The following is a 7,873-nucleotide window of genomic DNA, read 5'->3' on the forward strand; positions in this document are numbered from 1 at the left end:
GAGGGGGGACTAAGACATTCATAGAGTGGGTTCCACGTCCCGAGCCGGAGCGCGCTGGTCTATATTTATTATGTTATCTTCATTTATTGAGTCAGGCCAGGGTGTGACATGGGTTTATTTGTAGTGTGTTTCGTCTTGGGGTTGTGTGGGATGTATTGATTAGTCTATGGCTGCCTGAGGCGGTTCTCAATCAGAGTCAGGTGATTATCGTTGTCTCCGATTGGGAACCATATTTAGGTAGCCTGGGTTTCACTGTGTGTTTGTGGGTGATTGTTCCTGTCTCTGTGTTTGTTACACCAGTCAGGGCTGTTTCGGTTTTCGACGTTTGTTGTTTTGTATTGTTCGTGTTTTTTCATCATTAAAGATGTATCGAACGAATCACGCTGCATTTTGGTACGATCCTTATTCCACCTCTTCGTCAGAGAAGGAGGTAGAAGAAAGCCGTTACACTATTCACCATAAAAATGCACCTTTATAATAAAAGCATTACATGCAGTATCGCATTTGCGTTCCCTTTTGACAGTATTATTTTCCACTAATGGAACATTTGTGCTTATAATCTACTGCCGCGTGCACATTGTAATCAAGTACTTCTCAAATTGTGAATGAGAGACTGACAAAGTGTGTACAGGTCAGCAAAAATAAAATTAAAAAAAAACCCTCATGAGAGTCACATCATACAGCCTTACAATGTATTAAAAATCAAAACTAAAGTTACATAAATAACTAAATTAAGAATATAGAAGGACCTGTTTCTTTGTTGACGCTCAACACAGAATAGTCGCATGTGCACACTCCATTTGGAGAAAATATCCTTTCGATTTTATTCAGCTTTGTTCAATTGAATTTTTCATACTATAAAATAATATAAAATAATGCCACGGAATTCTAAGCAAATCCTGTCTTCTAAATGAATTAGTGTACCCAACAGCCAGATCAGGACCTAACATAAGGACAACTCAGAGTATGCTGTTCTGTTCTTCTGAAAGAGACTACATTTTCTTCATATCATGTTTCTTTAGACCTGTCTAAAATAAGTAATGGATTTGTTCTGAAGGTGTAGACTATATTACATGGATTTATTAGACTTTTTAAATGTAGATGTTCCAAAGGTGGCATGTGTGGAAACCAGGAGATGCTAAATGTGTTTATGTTAATTACCGGTCAATTACCGTGAAACCACCAGTTATTTTCTTGACAATCACGGACTGACAGAATTCCGTGAACGCCACAGCCCTAGCTATTCGATGCCTTCTAAAAATAGGATAACACAGTCCATTGGCTCTCTTTTAAGGGAAGAGATTTCCTTAAGTCATCCTCGGCTTGATTGTTGTAGTCCCACGGTTGGATTGGTCTCTAGTAAGGGGGTGTTTGTCTGGAGTGTTTGCCCCAATGTGGAGCTCTGATAGTGGGGTTGGTCAGTGATTGGCAGGGCCTCCCTCCCTGGAGCCACCAGACCATGGTTGATATGGATGCTTCTCTAAACTATGTACTTTGGGATCCCCACACCCCCTCCCCATATTGTTTTAGAGGGTATTTTAACCATTCCTTTCATCTCTGGCGGCCCTGTGCTGGACACCCGCTCCGCAATTAAGGGGTAATCTTTTCTAAATGGCACTAAATAAAGTCCCAAATCCCCCCCCTTCTTGGTCTAAGAGGATGAATCCCAGCCGCTGTGCTCAGGGCTTATGGATTTCTGGGAGCAAGGCCAGGGCCTGGCGACGCTCAGCCCAGGGAAAAGAGTGCCTGTCTGGGTGCTGCTGCCCTGCCGCTCCCCTGCCCACCCCCGCACTGGTGCTCTGCCGGCACTTGTTCCCTGCTAGCCTACTGTCTGTATGTCTCCACTGGGTCTGTCCTGCTGCTCTGGTGTCCCATGGAATGGGCCAGCTGGGATAAATGCAGACAGACGATGTGTGGGTCCATAAGGCAGTAGAGCAGAAGGCATTGTCTGCAAGCGCCAAGCGTCATGGGTTCGATTCCCGCTGGGACCACCCATATGTAAAAGTAGTGGCCCCAGCCGACTTGTAAGTCGCTTTGGACAAAAGCGTCTGCTAAATGGGATATATTATCTCAAAAATACATACACTACATGACAAAAAGTATGTGGGCTAGAGGTCGACCGATTATGATTTTTCTACGTCGATATTGATACCGATTATTGGAGGACAAATAAAAGCCGATACCGATTAATCGGACGATTTTGAAAAATTTATTTGTAATAATAACAATTACAACAATACTGAATGAACACTTATTTTAACTTAATATAATACATCAATAAAAATCAATTTAGCCTCAAATAATTAATGAAACATTAAACATTCAATTTGGTTTAAATAATGCAAAAACTGTCACGTTCTGACCTTTATTTCCTTTGTTTTGTCATTATTTAGTATGATCAGGGCGTGAGTTGGGTGGGCAGTCTGTTTGTTTTTCTATGATTTGGGTATTTCTATGTTTCGTCCTAGTATGGTTCTCAATCAGAGGCAGGTGTCATTAGTTGTCTCTGATTGAGAATCATACTTAGGTAGCCTGGGTTTCACTGTGTGTTTGTGGGTGATTGTTCCTGTCTCTGTGTTTGCACCAGATAGGGCTGTTTAGGTTTTCTCACGTTTATTGTTTTGTTAGTCTATTCATGTATAGTTTTCTTTATTAAAGAACCATGAATAGAAACCACGCTGCATTTTGGTCCGCCTCTCCTTCAACTCAAGAAAACCGTTACAGAATCACCCACCACAACAGGACCAAGCGGCGTGGTAACAGGCAGCAGTAGGAGCAGCGAAATATGGACTTCTGGACTTGGGAAGAAATCCTCGACGGGAGAGGACCCTGGGCAAAACCAGGGGAGTGTCGCCTCCCCAAGGTGCAGCAGGAGAAGCGGCAGCAGGAGCAGCGTGAGGAGGAATGGACATGGGAGGACGAATTGGACGGAAAAGAACCCTGGGCACAGCCAGGAGAATATCGCCGCCCCAAAGAAGAGCTGAAGGCGGGGAAGGCGGAGAGGCGCTGGTATGAGGAGGCAGCACGGCGGCGTGGATGGAAGCCCGAGAGTCAGCCCCAAAAATATCTTGGGGGAGGCACACAGGAAGTGTGGCGAAGCCAGGAAGGAGACCTGCGCCAACTTCCTGTGCTTACTGGGGGGCAAGAGAGACCGGGCAGGCACCGTGTTATGCGGTGGAGCGCACGGTGTCCCCAGTGCGGGTGCATAGCCCGGTGCGGTACATACCAGCTCCGCATATCGGCCGGGCTAGAGTGAGCATCGAGCCAAGTGCAATGAAGCCGGCTCTACGCATCTGGTCCCCAGTGCGTCTCCTTGGGCCGGCTTACATGGCACCAGCCTTGCACACGGTGTCCCGGGTTCTGCATAGCCCAGTGCGGGCTATTCCACCTCGCCGCACTGGCAGGGCGATCGGGACCATTCAACCGGGTAAGGTTGGGCAGGCTCGGTGCTCAAGATCTCCAGTGCGCCTGCACTGCGCCTGCACTGCGCCTGCACGGTCCGGTCTATCCAGTACCACCTCCACACACCAGTCCTCCAATACCCAAATCATACTTAGGTAGCCTGGGTTTCACTGTGTGTTTGTGGGTGATTGTTCCTGTTTCTGTGTTTGCACCAGATAGGCCTGTTTAGGTTTTCTCACGTTTATTGTTTTGTTAGTCTATTCATGTATAGTTTTCTTTATTAAAGAACCATGAATAGAAACCACACTGCATTTTGGTCCGCCTCTCCTTCAACTCAAGAAAACCGTTACAAAAACAAAGTGTTGGAGAAGTAAAAGTGCAATATGTGCCATGTAAAAAAGCTAACGTTTGAGTTCCTTGCTCAGAACATGAGAACATATGAGAGTTGGTGGTTCCTTTTAACATGAGACTTCAATATTCCAAGGTAAGAGGTTTTAGGTTGTAGTTAATATAGTATTTATAGGAATATTTCTCTCTATACCATTTGTATTTCATATACCTTTGACTATTGGATGTTCTTATAGGCACTTTAGTATTGCCAGTGTAACAGTATAGCTTCCGTCCCTCTCCTCGCCCCTATCTGGGCTCGAACCAGGAACACAACGACAAAAGCCACCCTCGAAGCAGCGTTACTCATCACTCCACAAAAGCCGCGGCCCTTGCAGAGCAAGGGGAATAACGACTCCAAGTCTCAGAGCGAGTTAGCGAGCACCCCGCTAACTAGCTAGCTATTTCTCATCGGTTACACCAGCCATTAGGCTGATAGGCTTGAAGTCATAAACAGCACTGTGCTTGTGTAGAGCTGCTGGCAAAACGCACAAAAGTGCTGTTTGAATGAATGCTTATGAGCCGGCTGCTGCCTACCATCACTCAAATCATAGACTTAATTATAATATAACAAACAGAAATATGAGCCTTTGGTCATTAATATGAATCCAGAAACTATCATTTAGAAAACAAAACGTTTATTTCAGTGAAATACCGAACCGTTCAGGATTTTATCGGGTGGCAACCCTAAGTCTAAATATTCTTGCTACATTGCAGAACCTTCAATGTTATCTCATAATTATGTAAAATTCTGGCAAATTAGTTTGCAATGAGCCATGCTGCCCAAACTGTTGCATATACCCTGACTCTGCGCACAATGAACGCATTAGAAGTGACACAATTACACCTGGTTAATATTGCCTGCTAACCTGGATTTCTTTTAGCTAAATATGCAGGTTTAAAAATATATACTTCTGTGTATTGATTTTAAGAAAGTCATTGGTGTTTATGGTTAGGCACAGTCCTCCAATGATTGTGCTTTTTACGCAAATGCGCTTTTGTTGAATCACCCCCCCAGTGTTGCATCGATTATGTGCAACACAGGACACGCTAGATAAACTAGTAAGATCATCAACCATGTGTAGTTATAACTAGTGATTATGATTGATTGTTTTTTATAAGATAAGTATAATGCTAGCTAGCAACTTACCTTGGCTTCTACTGCATTCGCGTAACAGGCAGGCTCCTGCAATGAGAGGCAGGTGGTTAGAGCGTTGGACTAGTTTACTGTAGGGTTGCAAGATTGAATCCCCGAGATGACAAGGTGAAAATCTGTCGTTCTTCCCCTGAACAAGGCAGTTAACCCACCGTTCCTAGGTCATCATTGAAAATAAGTATGTGTTCTTAACTGACTTGCCTAGTTAAATAAAGGTTTAAAAAAAAAGAATTGGCAAAATCTGCGCCCAAAATACCGATTTCCGATTGTTATGAAAACTTGAAATCGGCCCTAGTTAATTGCTTTGCCTGTTTGATGGTTTGTCGGCTGGCACAGTGGGATTTCTTATAAGCTTCCGGGTTAGAGCCCCACTCCTTGAAAGCGGCAGGTCTAGCCTTTCGTTCAGTGCGGATGTTTGCTGTAATCCATGGCTTCTGGTTTGGGTATGTACGTACGGTCACTGTGGGGACGATGTCATCGATGCACTTATTGATGAAGCCAATGACTGATGTGGTGTACTCCTCAATGCCATCGGAGGAATCCCGGAACATATTCCAGTCTGTGCTAGCAAAACAGTCCTGTAGCTTAGCATCTGCTTCATCTGACCACTTTTTTAATGATCTAATCACTGGTGCTTCCTGCTTTCGTTTTTGCTTGTAAGCAGGAATGAGGAGGATGGAATTATGGTCAGATTTGACAAATGGAGGGCGAGGGAGAGCTTTGTATGAGTCTCTATGTGTGAAGTAAAGGTGGTCCTGAGTTTTTCTTCCCTCTGGTTGCACATTTAACATGCTGATAGAAATTTGGTAATACGGATTCAACTTGCTCTGCATTGAAGTCCCCGGCCACTAGGAGCGCTGCCTCTGGGTGAGAGCGTTGTCTTGTTTGCTTATGGCAGAATACAGTTTATTCAATGCTGTCTTACAGCCAGCCAGAGTCTGTGGTGGTATGTAAAACAGCTATGAAAAATACAGATGAAAACTCTCTAGGTAGATAGTGTGGTCGACAGCTTATCATGAGATACTCTACCTCAGGCGAGCAATATCTTGAGACTTTCTTAGATATCGTGTACCAGCTGTTATTTACAAAAGTACATAGTACATAACACATAATAATACATACATATATAAATACATAATACATCCTCACCCACCTGGAGTACCCTTGGGACAAATAGCCAAAATGTGTGTGATCTTACTACTATTGGCAATGTGTGTTTGTGTGTGTGGAATACTGATTACTTGTTTGGACATTAGATTGAGGCAGCTCTGAATTAATTCATCCAGTCACAGTGCATTAAGAGTAGCAGTACGGTGGCGCAGCAGGGTCATTTTTCCACTTCTGTTAGTGGAGCACAATAGCCAGATCAGCCTATAAGTAGAGGATGAGGTCATCATCGTTGGACTGAGGTCCTCTGTCACGACTCCAAACAGAAGAGCTCTGGTCTCTATGTATACAGCTGACGTTCTCCACTCATCACCTTCATTAATTCCTCAACACAAATCACCCGATGTTTTTGCGCTAGGACTATACGGCTGATTCAAATAATCAAATCTTGATGGTGAGTTGTTGATTTGAATCAGCTGTTTAGTGCTGGGGCAAAAAGCAAAACGTGCATCCAGGTGGGGACCCCAGGACCGAGCATGGGGAACCCTGATTTAGTAGACACTCTTATCCAGAGTGCATACATTTTCATACTTTTCCGTACTGGTTCCCCGTCAGAATCGAAACCGGAACTCTGGCGTTGCAAGCACCATGCTCTGCCAACTGAGCCACACAGGACACCTGGGTCCACTCCTTCTCCTCCTCCTCTCCTATCCTCCTCTCTATCCTGTTATTCTTTATTTCTCTGTCATCACATTCAGTCCGTTTCTCAACTAGCTGATTAGGCTAGATGCTTAGTCTTCACCACAGAATGTGTTCTTCAGCACATTTTGTATCCAACTGGTGTTTCTTAATTGTCTCTCTGTAATGTGTCCTGGAACACAATGATTGTGCTGAGGATGATTGTTACGCCTATTCTGAGAGAGAAAGGCTAGTTAGTCCACAGGAGGTTGGTGGCCCCTTAATTGGGGAGGAGGGGCTCGTGGTAATGGCTGGAGCGGAATGGTATCAATAGATCGAACACAGGGTTTCCTTGTGTTTGATGCCCTTCAATTTGCTCCATTCCAGCCATTATTATGAGCCATCCTCACCATAACAGCCTCCACTGAGTTAGTCCCATGACTTTCGCTGGTGTTCGGCGAGCCACTGGGTACTTTTAGATTCACTTACCGATACATACGATCTGCACTATACTAACTCACTGAGAGAAGTGACCCAAGTCACTTGGTTATGTAGTGATTCTGTTCTCCAACTGGTGAAGAGTAAATGCCTATCAGTGCTTAGACTGGTTATGTGATACTGTTTCTCCAAACGCGTGTGTTATATAAATGTGTGTGTGTTGTATAGACGTGTGTGTCTTTTCCTGACTCCCGCCTGCATTGTTCCTTTTATTAGAGTGTGTGGATTAATTCTATCATCGGATCCCCCTCAAACTCTGTTTAAGCTCTCTGCCAAGTGCTCCAGGCAACCTGAGATACAGTAGTTTAGTTTACACCCACACACCCTAACCGATACAGGGAAAGAGATAGCCTTACACCCTACCACACTCCTACACTCTTGTTGTGAGCAACACTATACCTTCCCTCTCCCCGTTCTGTGATTTTTTTTTAGGCCTTTAAAACACATGACTTAGGATCATGTCCCTACTTCTGAGCCAAACAACAAGACATGTTTCTTGCCCCCAGCCCTCCTCAGCAGTTAAGGGCAGAAAGGTAAGGCCATAAAGCAAGGGCAGCTCTTGACAAGGGTATTATAGTCATCTCACCCCTGCTTGGCCTCCTCACCCCTAACCAGTGCCATCTTGAATCTGACTCCCAGGCCGCC

The 7,873-nt window shown here is 44.5% G+C and overlaps 1 protein-coding gene across 4 annotated transcripts in view; it reads left to right on the forward strand.

The window, feature by feature from the left end:
- Positions 1 to 7,873, forward strand: part of LOC135504672 (protein bicaudal D homolog 2-like) — an 84,076-nt gene that overhangs the window by 11,138 nt on the left and 65,065 nt on the right. The gene's annotated exons all lie outside the window — the stretch shown is intronic.

This window comes from Oncorhynchus masou, chromosome 18 (assembly GCF_036934945.1).
Source record: "Oncorhynchus masou masou isolate Uvic2021 chromosome 18, UVic_Omas_1.1, whole genome shotgun sequence".
Taxonomy (NCBI): Eukaryota; Metazoa; Chordata; class Actinopteri; order Salmoniformes; family Salmonidae; genus Oncorhynchus; species Oncorhynchus masou.